This window comes from Prionailurus viverrinus, chromosome F2 (assembly GCF_022837055.1).
Source record: "Prionailurus viverrinus isolate Anna chromosome F2, UM_Priviv_1.0, whole genome shotgun sequence".
In the NCBI taxonomy this organism is placed as follows: domain Eukaryota; kingdom Metazoa; phylum Chordata; class Mammalia; order Carnivora; family Felidae; genus Prionailurus; species Prionailurus viverrinus.
This window is the reverse complement of record NC_062578.1, coordinates 25300613-25322504: the sequence shown is the minus strand read 5'-3', so window position 1 is coordinate 25322504 and position 21892 is coordinate 25300613.

The following is a 21892-nucleotide window of genomic DNA, read 5'->3' as shown; positions in this document are numbered from 1 at the left end:
GGCCTGTACTCAGGTTGTCACAGTTACGATGGTAAATAAGGCAGATTCTGATATATCACCAAGGTAGAGCCAATGCAGTTAGGGTTGTATCATGTAAGGGAAAGAAAGAAACCAAAAATGATTCCAAGGTATTTGATCACCACGCGGATATGTCAAACTTTCCACTCTCTAAAGGACAACGTCCATACTTTTTAGCATGATATTTAAGACTGCACTGAATGTCATACTCCTAGGCCCTTTTAATCTTATTCATCACATAGGGGCACCTGGGTGGCTCAGTTGGTTAAGCGTCCAATGTCGGTTAAGCGTCTGACTTCAGCTCAGGTCATGATCTCACGGTTTGCGGGTTCAAGCCCCGTGTCAGGCTCTGTGCTGACAGCTCAGAGCCTGGACCCTGCTTTGGATTCTGTGTCTCCCTCTCTCTCTGCTCCTTCCCCACTCACGCTCTGTCTCTCTCTCTCAAAAATAAACATTAAAAAAAATTTAATCTTACTCATCACTTATAACAGGTTTATTATGCTCTGCAGAGTGTTCTGTGGAAGGTAATCTATAAAGGCTGAATGAATAAAAAAGAATTAATTTAATAGCTATAGTCTGTGTTAGAGAAATGTTTTGTACATACATATGTAATTTAATATATATTGAGAGAAAGATTCTGGCCATAGCAATATGAAATTTGGTAGCATTTAAGACAATTCATGCACATATTTCACAAAGGAAAAGAAAATTTTCTGTGATGTGACATAATTCAAATTCTAAAGCATGCCATATAGAAATAATAATGACAATATTCAATCCAATAATACAAAATCGATAGATGTTATTGAACTGCCATATGAAGCAAATTTAGAATGCCATTTTGCTCATTATTAATTAAATTGACACTGGTCAAATTAAAACTAATTTTTTTGTCTCTTCCTTAAATTATTGGTAGTCCTCTTTTCTTATAAAATACTGATTGAAGTTAAAATAATTGGAGATGTTAGCAAATAATGCCGTCAGATATTTTTAACAATGAAGTTTGACTTTTCTTAAAGAAAAATCTGGTTGTCTGTATAAATTCCATAAGTAAAGCTTTTTCAAATGGTCTTTTAACTCTTATTGATCATGACCTTGGCATTCAAAGTCTAATTATACTAAAAACTGCCCATGTCTCTTGTGTACTGGAAAATCATTACCTGAAATTAATCAGTTCTTCAAACACACCATTCCTAATTATCATGTGGTTATTGAGATAGTATACCGTTTAGAATATACATGGTACTAATTTCAAATACCTTATTTGTGTAAATCATAGTATTACTACGAAGATAAATGCATACTGTATGTTTATCTTTTATACCACAACTTAGGATATAAACCAAAAACCACGAAATATTTATGGCTAAACATTACATTTCAATAATTAATAATATATATTTTTTTAAATAACAGCAACTAACATTCTTGAGTGCTTAGTATGTGCCAGTAACTATTTTAAATACTCTTTTTTTTAAACAAATACTTATTAGTACTCACTCTGTTTTTTAACAAATATTTATGTAATTTTACGTTCAAGCACCATTGCAAACTCTTTGTAATTCTTACCTTATTTAATCCTTACCATCTTATGAAACAGAACTATCATTGTAATTCTACGGAGATGAAGGAAAAGAATTACAAGAAGTTACCAGAACTGTCTGTAATTCCACTGTACATTAATAGTATGTAACATTGTAATGTGGTAGCAGAATTCTAAGATGAACCCCAAGATTCCTACTCTTAAGTATGGGTAGGACTTGTGACTCCGAAAGAATTTCAGTCCCAGGATTAGGTTATGTGACAATGGCAAAGGTGGAAGGATTTTACAGATGTAATTAAGGTCTCTAATCCAGTTGCCTTAAGTTCATCAAAGAGAAGATTTTCCTGGGTGAGCCTGACTTAATAGTGTAAGCCCTTTAAAACAGTTTAGGCCTTGCCTGAGTGAAAAATTCCAAGCAACAAAGCTCACCTGCTGGCCTTGAACCTGCAAACTGCCATGTTGTAAAGAAAATCGCATGGCAGAGACTGTGGGCAGCCCCCATGGCCGGAGGGCCTTTATCCTATAATTGCCTAGAGCTGAATTTTACCGATTACAGTAGGCTTGGAAAAGGACCCCAAGCCTCAAATGAGAACTACAGCCTTGACTGACAGCTGGATTTTAGCCTAATTAAATCATGAGTGGAGAAGTGAGTCAAACCTTCCATGGACTCTTAGAGAAACTGCAAGATAAGTATATGTTGTTTTACGTCAGTACATGTTTGATGCCTCAATGGAAACTAATACATGTAGTTAACTCAGGTCTTAAATTTGCCTAGTTATTAGCTTAACTATCTCTTTATGTGCATATTGGATGGTGTAGTCCACCCAATATTTCTGCCAGTGGCAGGGAAGTATAGATTTGCCTAGCCACCTCTATGACAAAAATTGGCTTCACCAAGATACTGTTCTGAAATATGTTTACTGTTTAGACCATTCTAGATACTAAATGACCCAGTACTGTTTTTTAACTTGTGGCTTTATAACGAAGATCACCTGCTAAATTGAGAATAGCTAAGCATACAGGATGGAATAAACAGAATAGAATGGAATAGCTAAGAGTTTATAGTTCACTTAAGCCAAGTTCTATATATGATAAACCATAAATAGTATATAGTATGTCTCTGACTCTCCTCCATGACACAGTCTTTCCTTACCAAGAAAATGATAGGTCTGACTGTCTCTCAACCATGGCCTTTCCAGTTCCTTTCACCATTGATTATTCAGTTTTTATTAATTTTCTTCTCTGACCTACTCTCCTTCCATAATGCCAGCAGATATAAGTTTTTAAACACTAACTACAAAAATATAAGTGTTTTTTAAGTCCTTCTGCCTACACTAGCACAAAAAGTTTACACAGAGTGAAAATGTCCTTGACATTTCTCTAGTTATATGTCTATGCCAACTGCTTATGTACAATCTTGTGCATTCCTGAAACACAAGCACCTTGTTCTCCTTTACTGTTTTCTCTTTGAATGACCATTTTTGACCAGAGAATGTGTTGAACTGGTTCACTGCTTTTAACATTCTGCTCCATGTCACCTTTAATTTTGCTTTATATGCAAATGGAATTTTTATTTAGTGGTGCCTGAAACTCTTCTATGCATTTTCTCAGAAATATCGGCTTAACCTCATTTCTGCTTGCAGCCATCAAGGGTTTACCATTGATGTCACCCCCTGCATTTCATTTCTGCCCAACGGAACCTTCTGGCTTAAGATAGGTAAAATTGCCTTCTTTGCTGTGTGACTTTTGACTGCATCTAGTATTTAGCTATACATTGTCAATCATAGCTCTGCTACTATTATCTTCAAATATCATTTAATATCTTATTATTATGAAATTGTATGTTTATATCTACATTTCCCAAATAGATTTCTAGGTCTTTAAAAGTCGATAAGTAAGGATTCCTTTTCTTTGGGAAAAGGTAAAAAAGTATGTCAATTTCTCTCTTCTTCCTTCCATATGTAAACAGTCATCATAATTACTGCTATTCCAGACAGACATTTGAAGTTAGTGCCTAACTGCAAGTACCCAAGTTACTTCATGTTATGTTTCTGTGGAAGATTCTGTTCCACTCCTTACTTCTCTTTCTTCCTGATTCTTCACAGGAGAGTTTAAAGAGCTTTTTTCCCCATTTTGACCTTTAACCCAGTAAGACTATAAAGATAAGAGCTACATTTTCCTTTAAGATCTCTGAAGAGAAAAACACTCCATAGGGTCCTTTATGACACCCTCCAGCATCTTGCAGCTCTTATAGGCAGGGACTAGGCTGAGTACAAAGCGAGGCTGAATTGAGGGTTTCTTGGGTCTTTGTAAAGCCAGGAAGGAAAAGATGCTGGTTAAGAGGATCTATTCTCATCTAAGCATTTGGCTCCTACCCAGAGAATACTGTATATAGTACTATATATAATACTATATATAATACTTGTGCTAAAGTGTAAGAAACCCCAGAAACCAATGCTAAACATGTCTGCTCTATTAAGTGACTGTGATGAACCTCTGAGCACATTTAGATAGTATTTTCTATGCCTCACTTATGTGGTGTGTTATTAAAGAGTTTCTGCTAATAAGATAGAAAACTCATTAATCCCATGGGCATGAAAATGTGAAATTTGGTACTTGAATGTGTTTTCTGGACACAGTTTATGTCTCACAATGATAATAATTTATACTACTGACCGTGTCAAATGACTATATTAATTCACAGCCACTCCATAATGTAAACAAAGTCATAATATCATATTAATTACCATATAAAAATTCATACAATAGTACGATAGGCTTATTAATGACTTTATAAACATTTTAAAAGAAAACTAAACCCCATGCATTATTAAATAAAATACACTGTATTACCACTTTGAAGTCTTCATAATTAATCGAATGGGAACATTTAAGTAATTAACACAACTAAAGGAATATTTATTGACTCTTTGACCATCACATAGCTAACACTGTTTACCACATTGCAGACTCTAGATAACCATTTTATATACATTTTCTAATGCCATCCTCACAAAAAATGTATGAGACAATAGCTATCATCAATACCATTTTGCATATGATGAAACTGAGACTTGTAAAGAATAAATAATTTAACAAAGGCCACACAATTCAAAATTAAAGTTGGGGTAAGATCTGAATTTCCGAGCCCACATGCTTAACTACCATATTGCAGTTGTAAGAAATTAGTTTTATGCAGGCAGTATTATAGGATAGTATATAGTTAAGTATTATAAGAATTTGTATTTTATGTGTAATCAAAGAAAACTATTCATAATTTTATATTTGATTCAAACTTTTAATCTTATAGCTATTTGTAATGAAAGCACATATGCAATTTATATTGCTTACAAAGATATGTAAAATTAAGCTCTAAACTAAGATGTACCATTATGAATAAGTCTAGGTGCTTGATCACCTAATTAAAAGAAAAAGACTCCCAAGGCCCATATAAAAACACAATAACTATCTAAAATATCAGTTTAGTAAGAAATATTGGGGATTTTTTTTGGAAGGAGGAAGTTGCACCTTTGTTTTACTTTTTATAATGCAGAATGAGATCACTATCTAAGTAATATTAATTTTCATTTTGGCAAATTCAGTTACTATCATTAAAGTAGTTATCTTTGACCACATCTTTCTAATTTTATTTAGTTGAATTTCCAGAGTATCAATATAGCAATATATGATGGAACATTTTGTATATTTTCTCTACACAATAATAAAAATAAAATTGAGAAATCTACTCTACTCACAGTTTTACTTTTAAATAGTACAGCCATAACCTCACTATATAAGCATCTTCCCAGAATTAGAGTTGTGGATGTAGAAATTAGTGAGAAGAAAACCTTTCCCTGGCTATAATGAAAAAATAAATTATTTTAATATATTTAAATTTCTGGTACTTTTCTGATCATCGCTACATGTTTAATACCAGAAATGTTCAATTCTCATTTAAATATCACCTCCCATCAATCACTAGTGCTTTCTTTCCTGGGTCATTGGGAACATAATAATTCATTGTGTCATTTGAAGGTGTGCTGACCTACTTTCACTAGTTAATTTCAAGGGAAGGATCAGATGTTCCATTGCTTTTTGTAATTGATTTGACGATAGATCTTTACTAGAGCCCCATGACATGATCTGAGGGCATTCTAGGCAGCAAAACCTCAAGGTCATTATTGAAATGAAAAGTCCTCAAATCAATTAGTTGCCTTAACTAAATTGTCTGTATCTGTTGACTGTTGACTGTTTTAAGTCAATCAAAATAGAACTGGATAATTTTGAATTTCAAATACAGAAAATAATATTATATACTATTTTTAAAAATCACTTCAGAGCTATCTTACCCTTATAGTCCATAATATATTCTATTTTAGCCCATATTCCAGATTCTGTTGATTTCTTTAATCACTTTCCAAAAAGTTAGATGAATTCTTCAAATAGTATTTTCTATATTATCATCTTCACTCTTTTCATTTCATTTTAGATGGTTCTAATGTAGAGGTTCCTATATTTTGAATATATGTTCCTGCATGACTCCATTTCACCCCATAACTTTAAAAACACTGGTAAAGAAAACTCATGAAATCATCAGATATTTTACCAGCCACACACAAAATCAGTCTAGGCACTTATAATAATTGCAGGAAGTTATTAACAATAAAAAATTTTGGTTCCATCTATCTTGTTGATTTAGTAAAGACTGACATGAAAAGAAAATAGCAAATTTGTTTATTTTCTCAGGAAATGAGGGTTAGAGGGAATTTCAGAGATATATTGGTCTAGTTCTTGATTTTCAAACAGATAATCCAAAACATGTATACAGAATAAGAGATAGATGATAGATAGATGATAGCTAGCTAGCTAGCTAGATAGCTAGATAGCTAGCTAGCTAGCTAGCTAGCTAGCTAGATAGATATAGAAAGATAGATATAGAAAGATGATATAGATACAGAGATACAGAATCTACAAAAATAAGTTTGGATTATTTTCTATATTTTTTATCTCTGGTATTGATGCTATCATACATGATCTTTCTTACATTCATCCAAAACATCTCTTTTTTAATAAGACATGTAGAGTAATGGCATATCTTTATAGGCCCTTTTTTAAATGCTGCTGATAAACGAATTTTATTCTATCTGAAAGACAGAACCACTCCAATTACCTTTTTATATCTTCATAAGACATGTGTTCCATCTCTTAAATATTACTGTTATGGCTCTGCTTGGAACTTTTTTCAATTTTCCCAATATTCCCTTGAAATAGAAACATCTAATCATCTTGTTCCTTCCTTCTTTGTAATTACTGCTTTCTGTTTATGATATTCTATGAGCACTTGACAAAAATGCTATACAGGTTTATGGGACCAGTGTTCTTGATATTGACTTTCACAATAATGATAATATGATCAAGTATTTTACAGCATATCCATCTTCAATTTGCCTTCACACAGCAGTTCATTTAATAATTATGGCAGCTTCAGAAAACAGTGAGCAGACATATCAATCTGTTTTACACCTGAAGAAATAGATACTAAGTGAGGTTTAACCACACCAAAAACTAATGCTATATGTCTGACTAGAATTATTATTTTTGGAATTTTGCCTTAGAAGATTTTGATAAATTGAACATATACCTCCATATGAAAGTCAATATATGATTTCAAAGATCATTCTTTCCGCCACCTGAATATTTTAGGTGCTCTCAAGCATTTCATATGTGCTCTCAAGCTTTAATTCTCAGGATCTGAAAACACTTTGTTCTCAGGATCAGTAATGTTAATATTTAGTGTAAGCTTAAATGTCCATGCCATTGTTTAGCAGCAACATTTGGTGTCCATTGTCTAGCTCTGTAAATTTTTATACCAATACCTATTTGCTTTATTTCAGCATATATTTGTAAACATAAAATACAAGTCTCCTTTTCTTTTTCTTTACATAAGTATGCATACGTACACAGAACTATTTATTTCACAGGCATACTCTTTATCTCCTTTCTAGTAACATATTCTTTGCATCCCCAAATGCTTAGCAAAATATTAGGTAAATATTATAACTACAAACTCTTTTTTAAAAAGATTAATTATATGATCTATCATGGAAAAAGATAAAGGAACTAAATTGGCATTCACATGATTTTCTATTAGAGATACGTCACTCTGCTCCTAACTCATAATAACCTCTATTTGAAGTTCCTCATGCACTTTGTTGTATGTACAGGTCAAACCGGACAAGCTAAACACAATAAATGTATAAACCAGAGCATAAAGACTTATCAGACTAAATCTTAGAAGTATATTATCTTCAAAAGAGGCAATTATGTCTTGTTCTTAAACATCAGTCAGCATTTGGACCTTTGTTAGCTCTTACCCTAACACAATTCCAGCCATTTTAACATTTTAAAATATGCTGTAATGGCATTTTTCCAACTTAAATGCATTGTTTTTAAATAGATGCTATTTCCTTCCATTATCAATATGCATTAAAACTGTTGAACACAAACTAAAATATGGCATTTGTAATTTTAAGTGAAACTATCTTTGCATAATTATTTGGTTTGGTGATACAGAGTGTGGAAAACACGTCTTTCCAAACCACATAAATATTCATGATCTGTTTATTCTACTTAAAAATGTAATCTGAATGTATGTTGCTGTTATAGTATTGAGAGTTCTTTAAAAATATAAGTGTCTGTTCTGTTATATATATTTTAATTTCACAAAGACAGAAAGAAAATCATACCCTAAAGTAACGACTCTGCATATTGTATTTTTGTTATATATTCTGAACAAAACTTCAGTGGCCAGACCTGACAATATTATTACATCAGATTTATTACAAGGATTCTATCTTGAAATCATTTTTAAGCTTCTACTGTACTAATTTCATTGAAACTATCTAAAAGTAAGAGATTAGGAAATGTAAAAGTAAATTATAATATTAGGTCAATGTTAACGTAATTAAACCCAAGCTCCAAGATACAAACTAACAAACATTCCTGAGGTGCCTGTGTGGCTTACTCAGTTGGGCATCCAACTTCCGCTCAGGTCATGATCTTGGAGTTTGTGAGTTCGAGCCCCGCATGGGGCTCTGTGCTGATAGCTCAGAGCCTGGAGCCTGCTTCAGATTCTGTGTCTCCCTCTCTCTCTGCCCCTCCCCTGGTTGGACTTTGTCTCTCTATCTCTCTAAAAATAAATACACATTTTTAAAGATTTAAAAAAAAAACTAATAAACAAGTTCAAATTCTTGAACTTAGAGGTAATATTAGAAATCTGGTTCTATCCTCTGCCCAGGATATTGGTCTGATCAATGGCATGAGGGCAGTAATCCCAAATTCCAGCTCCCACCAAGGCATGAAAAGCAGTAATCACAGGCCTGAAAAAATTCTAGCCACTGGAAAAGCATTGGTTTCTCAGGATTCTTTTTATTTGCTTGTTTGTTCGTTTGTATGTTTTAATGCTCTAAATTTCAGAACATTACTCCCTCAACTGAACCAATTTCTTTTTTAATGGAATCTCCATTCATGGGTTAGAAATATTTGGTTTTGGCAGCACCTGGGTGGCTCAATCGGTTGAGCGTCCAACTTCAGCTTAAGTCATGATCTCAGGGTTTGTGAGTTTGAGCCCCACATCCGGCTCACTGTTGTCAGCCTATCAGTGCAGAGCCCACTTCAGATCCTCTGTCCCCCACTCCCCCCCCCCCGTCTCTGCCCCTTCCCTGCTTACTCTATCTCTCAAAAAATAAATAAAAACATTTACAAAAATTAAAAATAAGAGCAATTTTTTGTCTTTAACCACACCACAAGATGCAATTTTATCATCTATATTTTCTTATTAGGTCTTTTAAAAAATCTATTTCTACATGGATACTGTCTCAAATTCCCATCATCATATACACTCCTTTTAGGGAAAATAATTTTATCAATTCCTGCACATTAGCCATAGTTCTCAGATAGAACACTCTACTTCAACTAAGCATCCTAAAATCAAGTAAGAAATATTAATTTGCTGTTTTTAGACAGTCCCCTGCTGTTGTGGCTGCTTAAGCTCATTTAATTTTTTGTCAACTATGTTATATAAACAAATACAGAGTTACTGGACAAGTAAATTTCCAAAAACGTTTTCAGCTCTTGGTCAGTTAAGCAGATCTGCTCATCTGGGTAGGCTTTCTTACATATGTTGTGGAGCTATCTGTAGACTGGTCTAAGCTGACCTCGGCTGAGACAGCTGAGCTCTGTTCCACAAGGTCATTCATTCTCCAGTACGTTAGCTGACACTTGTCACAACAGGAGCAGGGATCAAAGAGAGAAAATAGGTGACTTGCAAATGGCACATCATCTCATCTGCCTCATTCTATGGATTAAAGCAAGTTGGCTGCAGATCAGAGTAAAGGAGTGGAAAAGAAACTCCACTTCTTAATGGAAATCTATTCAGAATCATAGCACAAGAGATATGAATACAGGGAGGGGAATAATTTGGTCAAATTTACAATCAATCCATAGCACCTATTGTGTTAGTTTTCTATGCTATGTAAAAAACCTGCCATAAATGTAATGGCTTAAAACTACATCCATTTATTACTTACGTTTTTGTAGGTCAGAAGTCTGAGCACAGCTTCAAGAGGTTCTCTGTTCAGAGTGTCACAAGTCTCAAACCATGGTGTTGGTTGGGCTATGTTCTCATCTGGAGAATTGATTAGAAAATGATCCACATATGAACTCCCCTGGGTTGTTGGTAGAATTCATTTCTTTGTGTCTGTATAATTTATAGCTACTTGTTTTTTCAAGGCCATCAAATGAAAGACTCACTAAAAATTTGAGCCTTTGATTTCAGGAACACTCTAGTGGTTTTTTAAAGGGTTTGCCCTTTAGACCAGGCCCACTCAGAACAATATTCTTTTTAATTAATTAAAAATCAACTGGGGTGCCTGGGTGGCTCAGTCAGTTGAGCGTCCTACTTTGATTCAGGTCATGATCTCATGGTTCGTGGGTTTGAGCCCCACATCGGGCTTTGTGCTGACAACTCAGAGCCTGAATCCTGCTTTAGATTCTGTGGCTCCCCCTCTATCTGGCCCTCCCCTGCTTGTGCTCTCTCTCTCTCTCTCTCTCTCTGTCTCTCTCTCAAAAATCAATAAACATTAATTTTTTTTTAAAATCAACTGATTAGGGACTTTAATTGCATCTGCAAAATCCCTTCACTTTTGCCATATAATGCAACATACTCCTGGGAGTGATATCCCATCACCTTTGCTGTATTCTGTAGAAATGGTTCATAGGTCCTGCCCATCCTCAATAGAAGGGGATTACACAAGGTATGGGTCATTGGAAATCTTCAAAATTCTGCCCACCACACCCAGAGAATTATATATAGTTTTCTTCATGAGCCATGCTGTCTCATGCTTTTCTCTGCTGCCTATGCATTGAATATCTCAGAAAGCAACCCATTCTTTCACCCTGGCCAATCTGACTTTAAAGCATGTAGTAGGTGTTTACTTAGTAAATGCTGAGGTGATAAATGTGAGATGATAAGCTATAGTTCAGGCATCTCATCAAATGATTTTCTCAGTGAGCTGAGGTAAAATTCTTCTGAGTTTGAAGTTGTGAATACTTTGGAATAGTTAATTCTCTCATTTTCTCACATATCTAGGGCTTCAATTTCTTTTTATAGTTTTGTTTTTTAAATCTGCAGAAATTTCTCCTTGGCAGACTTAATTGAAGGAATAAATGAGTTCAAAATTTCTACTTTTTTTCTCCAGATTTATTAATATATAATTGACCTATAAGTGCTATGTGTTTTGTAATCCAAGAACATTACTGTTGTCCCCAAACTTGCATTATGTGTATTCCTTGTCTTTCTTCATTCTCTAAATTACTAGTGGCTTTCCTTTTATTGCCCTTTGTTGTTGGTCTTCTGGCATTGTTTTAAGTCATGTGACTCTTTAAATTTTTTTTTTTCAACGTTTACTTATTTTTGGGACAGAGAGAGACAGCATGAACGGGGGAGGGGCAGAGAGAGAGGGAGACACAGAATCGGAAACAGTTTTTTTTTTTTTTTAATTTTTTTTTTTCAATGTTTATTTATTTTTGGGACAGAGAGAGACAGAGCATGAACGGGGGAGGGGCAGAGAGAGAGGGAGACACAGAATCGGAAACAGGAGTCATGTGACTCTTTAATGTTTGTCTTTGATTTCATGCCTACTAGTCTATTTGTGAATATGCCATCCAAAACTAGGCTGAAATTTTTTTAAAAATCCCCAAAAGAAAGCATTAGTTATTTTTAGGTATTATTTGATTAAATCAAATTTTTGTTTTCAAGATCATCTGAAACTCCAAATTTGAGGGCCAAACTTTTGATGTTATCTTCTTGCTTAAAATACCACTTATGGGTCAGGGTCTGTCTTTCGACTGAAATTATTTTAAATTATCTTATCATAGAATAGGATACATCTTTAATGCTTCCCAGTAATGTTTTGTATGGCTATAAAGTCTAAAATGGCATTTATTTTTCCATGTTATCATTCACTTTTATTATAAAAATCAATTAATTCTCACTAAAATTAGATACAGAATTGTAGTTCTCATGATTAAGCCCTTTATATTTTAAAACATTAAATTTTACAAAAAGTGAAAACTGTTTTTATACTAACAAATATTCAGCAGATATACAGATAGGTGAAACCCCTATTTCTGTTATATCTTGCTTCTGTGTTTTATTGCAATTTGGATAAAAAATGTGTCCTTCATTTTGCCCACCTTACCAGGAAACCTATAGTTTAAATGCATTTAGTGACCCAAGGAACAGTAAAGAAAAAGCTAGCACACGTTGAAAATCAAAATTGCTAGCTATTGATATTATTTGCGATTTAAATTAAAAACTCAAATCTGTGACCACAGAGCAAATGAATTTCCTACATGGTATATCTAATCAGCAGTAAGTTGCTTATGACCCTACACGTTTCTATGGGATTTGATTCAGTCTTCTTCCTTGGCTCCTATTGAACTTGTATTACAGGTATTAGGATGATTTGTTAAGTGTATTACTTTTTGACTTCTTGGTTTAGTTCTAGTGTATCACCTCCAAAATAGGTTGTAGATGTGTTTTTTCATTTATTCATGAATGTGTGCATGCATATATTTATTAATTCTACAAATACATTCTATGACTGCTATCATATGCTATACTTTATTCAAGGTACTGGAATTACAAAAGTTAATGAATCATAAAAATAAAGAAAAAAGTTGCCCACATAAAACTTATGCTTTGTGGTGAAGGGAGATAAATAGAAAATAAACAAAATATGTACATAAATTATATAGTAAGGTAGAGTTTAATAAGCATTATTAAAAAATAAAGACAAAATGAAGATTGTGTAGCACCACAATATAGAGAACTGTTTGCAATTTCAGTAGGATGATTTAGGGAAGTCTGTGTTAGTTTCCCTATGATAGTATAAAGGGATAGGAGATAGCATAAGGGGGATATGAGAAGGACACATGGGTGTGGTTGGAGCCAAAGGAAGTCGGCTTGATCTAAGCCAGACAAGTGAGTTAAGCAAAACCATTTAAATAGAGAAGAACCTTGAGTTTTGAAAAAAAAAAAAAAAAAAAAAAGAGCAAGCTTTGTCTAGGTGAAAGATTAAAATAAAGACAGAAAGGTATCTATTGACATGACAATATAATTCTTCTTTAGTCATATAAACATAGACAGCCATAGTTACTTTGCTTTAAGATTGTCCATACATATACTTGCATTATATTGAAGAAGTAATTAATGAAAATCTAGACATTGGTCTGTTTCTATTTCATTTCTGTGAATTTATTCTTCCAGGACAGGTTGATATTCCTTCTAGCTTGTCTGCATGGCAACTGATAATTACTATGGATTGTTGTTATGGCCCTTTGCAAAGAGAAGGGGATGATTCAGACATAATGAAAACTTAAAGAGATAGATTTAAGGTGGTTGCTTAGAAAACTAAAATATCAAATACTAGTTCTTAGGGGAAAAAAAAAGTTTTTCTTAAACAGTTGATCACAATCATGTTGGCCAAAATCCACTGGTGAAATTTTAAGATCTAGTAGATTTTCCTAGCTCCTCATTTACCACCAAGACTTGTGGAGAGTTTCAGAGTGAAAGAGGAACATCCTGGGGCTATCTCCATTCCCCATTGTGATTTGTGCTATAAGCATTCTCATAACCCTAATCAGAATCTGGAACAATTCAATGTAAGTCACTACCTGGGAAAGATTAGAATCCCCAATATTAGCTTATTCAAATTCCACTTTCTTATAATTATATGTTTGACACTTGGCAGAGTTTTGGAAGGCTGGGGAAAGCTGAAAATCACCACTTAGAAGTACCATGCTTAAGCCTTTAGAAAGGCCATATTCAAATATGCCTTGTGTCCTTTTTATTACATTATAGGGCCCTATTCTGCCTCATACTCATAAGTTTTGTCTACATAATAAATGCTTTTCATTATGGATTCAGATTAATGCTTCATAAAAAATCACAGGGCAATCCAAAATATCAACTAGGTAGCATAGGTCAATTCCTCACTGCTCTAAAGACTACCATTATATTGGAATCCATTACCCCATCTTAAAAACAGTTCTAGGGGTCAGTAGTAGCAATCAATCACATACTAACTTCTCTTTCCCCTTTTAAAACTTTGACTATTCTTCTCTAGCCCTTCACTCCTGCTATGTCCTATCTCTTCACCACTAAGATATTGCCAGCATAAAATGATACTTCGGTTCTGCTTAAATTCTCTTGAATGTTTTCTTTTTTTCCTTGCCCTGTCTCTGTAAAATGTTCACACAGAGCCGACATGCCTACTGTTCCAAGGGATCATTCAAAAAACCAGCAGACTGTAAACTGAATGGACTCTTATCTCAGAAGGATGAAGGACAGAGCTGGCCTGCTGGGATTTGAAGTGTTGGTTCCAGGGAGTCTAGATATTTCAAGCCAGACGCTTACACAACCCATTTCTCTCTGCCCTTATGACTGAATGCACTAATTCATTTACCATTCAAAGTGTCCTTCCATAATTTATGCCACACTGACATGTATTTAACTCTCTAAAATACCTTGAATACAATTTGTTTCAAAGACAGTATACACAATAAACCATAATGCATTTTTTAAGAGGCATCGTGGAATAAAAATAAATATAAATTGAAGAAAAATGCTTATTAATAAGCACTTATATGACACTTCATGTTTACCGATGGTTTTACAGTCATTTTTTATTAGTTTAATGTGTCAAGTCTCTCTGGGCTCAAAGTGCTAGTTAAGTACATCTCTGGACTTTATCCCCCTGGAGTCTAGACTTGTGGGTCAAATGTTGCAAAGACAGTCTTTCTGGAAAAATTGTACTTTAAAGTTATTAAAGAAAATTTAATGTGATGGATGAGAATGCACCCAAGACATAGTTTTCACTTAAATGTCTGATTTTGAGAAAATAAGGAGAATAAATACATACAGCTATTAATAGCCTTATATGCAAAGCTGCATCTTATGTTAATATAAGGGTTTTGGTTAGCCCACTTGGCTTCTTGCCCATATTTGTAGAACTACATCTTACATGATAGCATCCATGGGGGCAGTGAAATGCTTCCTGTGGTCCTAGTATAAAAGCACACCTAATGAGCTATGTATTTTGTTCCATGTCAGGGATACTACTGGAAATTGTCACTGTTCCGGAAATGTTCCAGACTCCAAACTGATGGCCTATATATTTTGATCTCATGGTGTAATTAATACTATTTAATCCTTCTAAATACTGTCGACTGCCAGTAAGTTCTGTAGGAAAAAAAAATTATCCTTTTAGGAAAGTTTATTAGATAGAACCTAAGGGCAGATATTAACACAGTGAAGTTGCACAATAGGTAGATGATAGTGTCTCAGATAGGTATTCCTCAAAATTCTGGTATTTGTATATCATCTATATTCTGATATTCATTGCTGACAATATTTTATTGATATATTTGACATTATTTCAAAGGTAAATCTAAGAAGTCTTCAAATATATTTTGGTTGAGAAAACTTTCAAAGAAATTTTCAAAGAAAATGGGGTGCCTGGGTGGCTCAGTCAGTTAAGCATCCAATTTTTGATTTAGGCTTAGGTCATGATCTCACAGGTGATGGGTTCAAGCCCTGCATTGGACACCATGCTGACAGAGTGGAGACTGCTTGGAGATTCTCTCTCTCCCTCTCTTTCTGCCCCTTTCCCCCAGCTCTCAAAGTAAATTAATTAATTTAGAAAAAAAAAAAAAAAAACACAGGGGCGCCCAGGTGGCTCAGTTGGTTGAGCTGCCGACTTCAGTTCAGGTGATGATCTCATAGCTGGTGGGTTCGACCCCCTCTTCGAGTTCTGTGCTGACATCTTGGAGCCTGGATCCTGCTTTGGATCTGTATTTCCCTCTCTCTCTGCCCCTAACCCACTTGCATTCTGTCTCTGTCTCACAAAGCAAATAAACATTAAAATTTTTTTTCTTAAAAACCCTGATGATTATTTAATTTAAAAAAAAAAAAGAAAAAAACACATTTTCAAAGAAAGTCAATATCAACAAGTAATTTACATTGGCATGTGATCTTAATTTGTTCAATTAATCTTTATAAGGTATATTTTTACAATCACTTTAAAATTTTTGAATAAAATCACATATGGATTTCATTATTAGTGAAAAAATAAAACTCTCAAAACCTACTTAATACTCAGAATGTCATTTTGATTTTGTGATTTTTGGTTAGGATAAAATTGTGCCTCATTACCTCTCTAGAAATATTGCAACTATATGAAGTTTAAAAAAAAAAATCATATCTGGTGTGAACTGTACCAAAATAAGCAAATGAAGGCAGCAAAATCAAGAGAGGTCGCTTGGGGAAGCTTCATAAAGAAACTTTTAATGAAAAACTGTCTACAGTCTTTAATGTGTTCAACACAAATAAATAAATTTATTCTTTCTTAAATTCAGCTCGTGTGCCTTTAATATTTGTAACATACTATGTATTCAGCTTCTGAAAGAAATGGAAAGAATTGGCGTTAACTGAGGGATGAGTTGGGCTCTTTTTATATGCTGCTTCATGTGGTTGAATCCTTGCAATCCTGACACAAGGTAGGTAGGCAGCAGTGGTCCCCATGCTACAGATAAAAAACCTGAGACCAAGAAAGTTAATTTATATCATTACAGGAGGTTGTAGAAGCAGCTAAATGGGACTTAACTTTGTCTGATTCCAAATCTATGCTCTTTCTACAATGGCTGTAGCCTCTTCAATTTGGAGTTTTTCCCCCGCAGACTACTGTACTTCAGTATTTTTTTATGTTTATTTATTTTTGAGAGAGACAGAGAGAAACAGAGCATGAGCAAGACAGGGGCCGAGACAGAAGGAGACACAGAATCCAAAGCAGGCTCCAGGCTCTGACCTGTCAGCACAGAGCCCAATGCGGGCCTTGAACTCATGAACAGTGAGATCATGACTTGAGCTGAAGTCATACACTTACCCAGCTGAGCCACCCAGATGCCCCTGTACTTCAGTATTGAAGTAAAAACAAAAACAATAATATGAATATTAGGTATGTGTATATGGAGAGAGAGAAAAAGAAAGTTTGAGAGACAGGGAGAGAAAGACCACATGCTAATCCTGGGGACTTCAGGCAAAAAGATGCTGATTCCTTAAAGAGGTGGAATCCAGAAATATTTATTATAATGATCACTTTAGGAGGTTCTAATACAAGTGGTGGTATAACTTTGAGAAATGGGACACTCTTATTTTTCAATATCTTCTGTTGTCATTGGTGTTTGTTTCAGACTGATATTCACTGCTGACAATATTTTATTGATATATTTGACATTATTTCAAAGGTAAATCTAATAAGTCTTCAAATATATTTTGGTTGAGAAAACTTTCAAAGAAATTTTGAGAATAACTTTGAGAAGTGATTGCTGTGTAACAAATTATTCAGAAGCATAATAGCTTAAAATGAAAACAAAGATTTAATATCTGTCAGGATTTCTGTGGGTTAATAATTCGGGAGAGGTTCAACTGGGTGGTTTTAGCTTGGGCACTGCGAGGGGTTGCAGTTATATGGTGAATGTGGCTGAAGTTCTCTCAAAAGCATCTTTCCTTACATGACTGGTGCCTCATTTGAGAAGACACAAATAGCTAAATCTCCTCAGGCATCTCCTTTGTTGTTTCTTCACACGGTCTCTCTAGGATGGCATCTGTAGGATGAACGGATTTCTCACATGGCTGTCAAGTTCCCAAAGTTGATGTCTAAGAGACAGAGCGAGGCAAAAGATGTCTCATTTTATGAACAAGCCTAGAAATCCTCATAGTATCACTTCTATTGTTTGGAGGGGTCACAAGTCTCTGCACAGACTGAAGAGGAAGAAACATAGACATAGTCACTCAAGCTTCACTACCCAACCAAGTTACTATGATACACAGTAGATAAGAAAATTGTACAATAATTTATCTGAGATGTCACAAATTGGGATATAAATAAGTTATGATGAATGTATGGATGGGAGCATTTTAATAGGTTAGTTAAAGCAAAGTAAAACTACCTAAGACAAAAGCCCAAACTTCCTGATTTTATGCCTCAAGAGATATGATCATAACTTGTAGACTTTCCTAGGGCACTGCATTTGTTGGCAGACCACCTGAATCTCTGGAAGATGCAATATCACAGGCTTCATGGTCTTTACCATGGAAATGTGGATGCACTGAAGGCCTGCTTAGCACATATATAAATACTCTATAATTTAAAGCTTGACATTGTAAATGTCTCTGATGGAACAATTATGTCTTTGTACATTAAAAAAGAAATCTGTTCTCAATTCAAAAAGATGATAGAAAACATGTCTCAGCAACCCTTACCTATGCATATATGTGTTGTGTGTGATATACCAGCCTGGATCCCAAGTAATTTAACTACAGAGCTTATTGAAGGGATTATGTGGTGCCAGCAGAGTGAAGAGAATCCATCAGTGGTAATGAAGCTCTAAAGAGGAGCAAGAACATGCAGCCATTACTACTCCAAGCCTGAAGGCATAGGTAAGGAAATGATGTCAATGGAACCCAGAGAAAAGTGGAACCATAAGTTTGGGGTCACCAGCAAGGAGCCCTGGCTATAAAAAGAGGTAACCACCGTTTAAAACAGCAAGGGAGTGAAGGGCAGGTGGAATAATACCCTGGACTCTCTCTTTCTCTCCACCTTTATTCTCTTGCTGTCTTACATTGGCCAAACCCAATAAAAATTCAGAGAACAAGAGAGCACAAGTGAGGAATTTGTAGATAAGCAGCTTCCTGGAGTAAAGAGGAGGGGAGAGGAGTCCAATAAATGGTCCCAAGAGACAAGTGGAGAGTAATCCGCTCTGGCAAACCGAGATTCACTAATAAGAGGCATATTTTAGATAAAATTTTAATCTCAACTCCCTTACTTGCCTGGGAAAGTAACTAAGTTGCCAGAGATGATGGCCAATGACAAGGTGTTCCCCATAGCATGTAATCCAGCTAAGATTTTTCTTTACCATTTTTTCCTTTCCTGATCACAACTGGAGAGGAAATTATGTCTTATGTTTGTACTGACTAACAGCCAGGGAAATTCAGTAATAATTCACCAAAGAAATCGGTAAAATTTTTCTTGATCCATTTTATAAAGCCAATTCCCCTTTCTTATTAGGTAACTGGACCATATAACAGGACAGAGACAATCGAAGACTTGTGTGGAGATTCTGGAATGAGCTATGAAGGCATTGCAAGCTGGAACCCAGTTTGTGGATGCCTATATCACTCCTGTTGACACCGGCCTCTGCTTTTTTTAAAGTGAAATGCTGTTTCCTAAAGTTACTTTTATTTTTATAAAACCCATCAGAGAAAAACCCCATATCTAGTAGGTAAGGGAGAATGGTGGGAAGAAATCCTAATTTTTGTTCAGGTATAAGAGTCAATCCATGCTGTCCAATGACTACTCTCAAAAGGACCACAAAAATTGAGAGACCAACACAAGAAAATATATCTCCTGAAGTTTATATTGAAATACAAGACCATATCTGAAAGTTTACAGATCAATAATTATTTTTAATACAAAGACGGATTAAGAGATAACTTAGACAAAAATAAATATAGTCTTTTTGTTGACTGTTTTTAAAACATATGTTGTCTCTGGTTTTAGTGACATTAATATAGTCTAATCCAGATTTATTAAACTGTGTAACTAGAACCTATATTTAACACAGAAAATATAATCCAATCAGAAAGTAAACAACAACAAAAGACAAATCTCACCAAGAAGTTTATCCCTTATCTAATTCTGATGGAAATATGTAGAATCACTTATACATATTGCCTTTGAAATTATTTCATCAAATTAGTGAAATTGTTTTATCAAAGATGTATAATGCCTGACAGTTTTACTGTTAAATATAATTCTCATTAATTAAGGTTTTTTCAGATCATGATAGCATATATGTGTGTTTTATTTATGTAGCTATGCATACATTATTATGTATTTACATGCAGAAAACTAGTATAAAAATGGTGCATGCACATACATACATATTAAATGGGATATAGCATTGTTGCAGGCTTTACATTGTTTACTGGTCAACTTAATGTCACTGTGAGTCCTTTAGCAGGATTGATGGCCTTTGGTGGGGAGAGGCATCTATACTCTTCCAGAACAAGTCCCAAGAGATCAGCTACTACAACTTCTAACACTTTATTATTGGTTAATTTGGGGCTTCTTTCACTCAGATGACATAGTTAGAAGGATGTCACTGCACAGATCAATACCTAGTGCCTTGCCATTGATGTGCCCGTTACCTTAAACAACAGCTGTGTCTACAACCATCTCCTGAGTAGTCAGGATACTAATTATTGTAAGCATGCTATACTTGGAAAGTGACTCTTCAAGAAAATTCTGACCTCTTCATGTAAAACTCGGACAGCTTACTGCACACTCAGCAAGAGCTTTTGTGGTTTGCTTCTTGACAACCTAGACTTTATCTCTCTATTGTCAAACGTGTGCAAAAGATCCCATTCACAGTGAAATTAAAATGCACATGTAACACAGCTTTAAGCAATAAGAACAGATCATGAATATATTAAAAGTAGATGATGGCTGCAAATCTGATGTTTTCTATTTATAGTTATGCTAAAATTTTCCCCATATAGCTTCTACCTACTTTTTGGCATTTACTTTTATAGGAAAAAAATAAGTTATACATATAGATGGATGTATTTGAAAATAATACATTGTTATTAACATTTTTCTCTCAAAAGTTCTTCAAAGTAATCATTCCTCATTTTTTTTAATTTGTAAGAATCCAAACCGTTGGATGCAACATGGTCTAAAATATCTTGCTTACATTTTCAATGTAAATTTAAATAAATGTCCTATCATATATATGAAATACTAACCATAAGTTTCATAGGAGAGAGTGAGAAAGTAGCAAGAAATATGGCTAGTTCCATCCCACATAAATTTTGTGGGAATCAAGAATAAGCCATTAAAATGGTCGTACCTTTAAAATTTATATAAAAATAATCATGTATAGGATAAAAATTATAACTAATTATATATATCAATTATATAACAACTTTTGTGTCTTTGACTTGTCTTTCACTTAATTTGTTTTAATATAAGAAATTATACTAAATTAGGAATGCCTGGGTAGCTCAGTTGATTAAGCGTCCAACTCTTGGTTTTGGCTCAGGTCGTGATCTCACAAATTTGTGGGTTTGAGCCCCTCATCAGACTCTGTGCTGACAGTGTGGAGCCTGCTTGGGATTTTCTTTCTCTCCCTCTTTTTCAGAAACTCCCATTCACTCTCTCTCTCTCTCTCTCTCTCTCTCTCTCTCAAATAAATAATAAATAAATTTTTTAAAAATTAAGTATACTGTATGATTTCCATGTGACCATTATTCTAGTATTTGAGTATATTGCCATTTTAGTCATTGATTCTAGCTGTCAAGATTTCTTACATTAATATCTGTTAAAAACAATAAAATATAGTCCTAATAGCCAATGTATCTTGGCCTGTTTCTAATTGATTTATAAATTCATTTAAATATTATTATATAATTTACATAAAATTAAATACACAGATCTTAGGTGCTTAGGTAAATGAATTTAGATAATTTTGTATACCCATGTGATTGTTACCCAAAACCAGGCATATAACATTTCCATTGACCTAGAAATTTTCCTTATGCATATTTCCAATCAAGACATGCATTCCTGAAGGTGACACTCTTCTGATTCCTTTCACCATATGCTAATTTTGCCTGTTCTTGGAGCCCATACAAATAAAATCATAAAC